Raw genomic sequence first — 3,456 nt, 5'->3', positions numbered from 1 at the left:
CTCGTCGGACCTTCCGGCATTCCGCCCTCGACCCTCGAACGAGGACGAACCTCTCATTGAGTTCAGTTTCCATGATTAACTGCGACCGAGAATGATCCACCGAACTACTGGGTTGCAGTCAACGCATGGTCCCGATTCCATGAGCCTGCCTGGAGACACGTGGACCACCGTGTTGCTGCCTCCAAACCAGACGTCGAGCATAAAAACCGAGTAAACGAGAAAAGGAAGACCAGAGTGACCACATATTTCAAGTTTCAGTTGTGTAAACTCTTCGAGGCAGAGATCTTGACTTCAATCTTGGCGATCTTAAGGCATCGCTCAAAATTGTGACACAAAACCCGGACTTTTCCCCCCTTTGTGTGATCAAAAATTGCCAGGATTTCAGAGACAGCTTCAAAAAATGGGCCAAATCTCAAGGTTTTGACGGTGTATATGAGCCAAAATCCATATCTAGTGATCATAGGCGCACCTGGCTGAAATTGTTTGGGCAATTTTTTCTTTCTTATTTTGCTTCAACCTGTAGCCATCGTCATGTCCAGATAATTCTACCCGCTTTTTGATCGGCCATCAAGTCTTTTTTGGCTCCAGCAGCCGCTAATGTTTCGACGTTCCGAATAGCTGACGATGTCATTGGTCACCTTGACTTACCCTAATGTAGTAGATTAGATTGACTCACACTGGAGTGGATTTCTAGTTTCTAACTTGTACTCAAGCGTCGCCTGCCAATAAAGTTTTCTTTTTTTTCCTTTTGGGATCAGAAGTTAGCTCAAAATGTATTAGCCCAGGATTTTTCCAACCATTGACAGCGACACAGAGCGGCTTACAATGCGACTTTCAAAGGAAATTTACGACAATGTCAAACCACAAGTGATCATCAAGACGGTTCAAGGTGGAATATGCATTGAAAATATAGAATCCGCCAATTCCATCACAATCAAACGCGCCTATTTTTCACAAGTGGTGGAGTTTCTTATGGAATGTGTGAGTTACTTCCCAAACCAAGTGAATTGGTCCCTTCCGGTTATAACATTGGATGAGAGTGAAAGCAATGAAATGATGTTACTGCAGTGTAAAAAGGAATGTGAAGGGAAGGCTGCCCGTACATTTTTGATGTTTTTCAAGAATTCCCGATGCTCAAACCCTAAGTAAAGAAATCAAAGTTGCAATCAGATTTTTCTATTAACATCATTTCATTGTGACTGCTATTCTCTGTTGCTAGAGTGAAACACGACAAATCAGCCTAGATAAGAAACCTAATGAAGAGTATCCCTTGATGTTTAACGATACTGGGCCGGCGGTCTTGCAATTGGAATCAATGGGGGATGTCCAAGCATTGTGCCGCTCTCTATCTGCTGCCCTGCCGGCATGTCTACCAATGTCTCAAATGGAAGATATGATTTTTCATGCTATCATTGTATTTTACCGAAAAAAGCACAGCCGTGAGCCTAATGTTTCCCTGTTTGACTTAAAACATTCGTTCCCTTTGATCCCACCAACCATTGTCGACCAAATCATAGCCGAAATTCACTTATACGTTCCAAACGTAATCAACAGGCCCTCTAACCTGGACGTGGTGAACACATTGCGGACCAAAATTGATCTCGTGGAAGTGATTTGGAATCTTACTTTGATTGTCACAACTTGACGTGAAAACCTATATTTGAAATCAGTACATTCCTCGATTGAAGCTCGTCGTTATAAATATAATGTCATAACATAAACTTATGTAATCAATAAAACATTCAAATACCAAAAAAACAAATATCAAAAAAAGAAAAAAACGCTTGGACCTCTTGAAGATGAGTGGTAACAGCCACAACCAACACATTAGTAGCAGAGCACTTCAAAGTTTATGTTTCAAAATCTCGGCTTTTTCGCTTTCTTGTCTTCAACGCGAATGGACACAATTTCCCGAGCACGTTTGGGGTTTGTTACAGTCTTTGTGCTTGCATTCAAAGCTTTGTGCTCGGCCATCGGTTTATCTGGCACCTTGGAATTATGCAAGACATTTGTGGTCTTAGCATCAATTTTGAAAGCTGGGACTTTTAGCGACACTTCCTTGGTCTTTTGATTTTGCATTTGGGATTCACTGACGTCTTTATGAAACCGTTGAGCTAAACCGGGTGCAGTCGCAAGTTCTGGTGCAGGATGAAATTCCGTGCTCAACATTTTTTCTGGAATTTCTAGCGGATTTTTGGCTAAGGTCGGAGCAATATTGCTGAAAAGACGATGCAAATTGAAACTAGCCCCCGTTCCCGGCACTCTCAAAATAGTGTAAGGATGTGCCGACACAATGCAACCCTTGGAATACTTTGTAGAAGACACTGAAGAAATCATGTTCTTAATACTTGAAATCACCTCTGAAGTAGCAATGCCGCCATTGTAATCGACGAGAAATGACGAGGCTGAGAGAAAGCAGAAGAACCACGACTTAGGCGAGGAGGAAAGCCAGCAAGGAAGGAGGAGGAAGAGAGATTGAACAAACAGCCATTGACAGGGCAGGACGCGATGGTACACCAACAAAGCGGGCCTGCAGCAGCCATTTTGAAAGCACCACAAGGACGGTTTCGTATTGGTATCGTAGTGGCCGACAGAGAAGAAGAGGGCAAGGAGGAGGAACACATACACCCTCTCGCTATTGACAGCCGACAAGTAAACCGGAACAAAACGAGTACATGAGCATAATTATTAGTGCTGGGATGAGTCGGGTAAACTCGTAAGAGCCCTATGATTTTGAGACTTCCAAACTTGAACTCCCTGAGCCATGCTAAAGTCAGACTTGACGACCCCTTTGACTTTTTGGTGGACTCACCAAGTCTAGACTTGAGTTGCGCATGAGAATCAGGTCCAGCAGGGGGCAGGCGTGAACCACACCAACACCCTTATCCTGTCCCAATAAATACCAAACTGGTAAAGGAGACAAGCAAACCCGGTGATCATGGATGCGCAGCAGCAGGGGGCAGGCGTGAACCAAACCAACACCATTATGCTGTCCCGCTACATAAGAAACCTGGGGAAGAGAGAAAGTCAAAGAGAGAGGGAGCACCCAGTCATTGGTACCCAACAGCAGCAGGCAGGTACTAACGAACAAATGAAGGAGTAAGCAAGATACGCACTGATCCTGTCCCTCTTTCGGGACAGAATGAGTGCGAACGCGCTGATCCTGACCCTCTTTCGGGACAGAATGAGTGCGAACGCGCTGATCCTGACCCTCTTTCCCCAACCTCGGACAGAGAGAAAGTCAAAGAGAGAGGGAGCTTGCAGTCATTGGTACCCAACAGCAGCAGGCAGGTACTAACGAACAAATGAAGGAGTAAGCATGATACGCACTCATCGTGTCCCTCTTTCAGGTCAGCAGCAGGCAGGTAGTAACGACCAAATGAAGGAGTAAGCATGATACGCACTCATCCTGACCCTCTTTTGGGACAGGATGAATGCGTATCATACTGCTGACGT

Source organism: Tigriopus californicus, chromosome 3, assembly GCF_007210705.1.
Source record: "Tigriopus californicus strain San Diego chromosome 3, Tcal_SD_v2.1, whole genome shotgun sequence".
NCBI classification, from domain to species: Eukaryota; Metazoa; Arthropoda; class Copepoda; order Harpacticoida; family Harpacticidae; genus Tigriopus; species Tigriopus californicus.
This window is presented reverse-complemented; position numbering follows the sequence as displayed.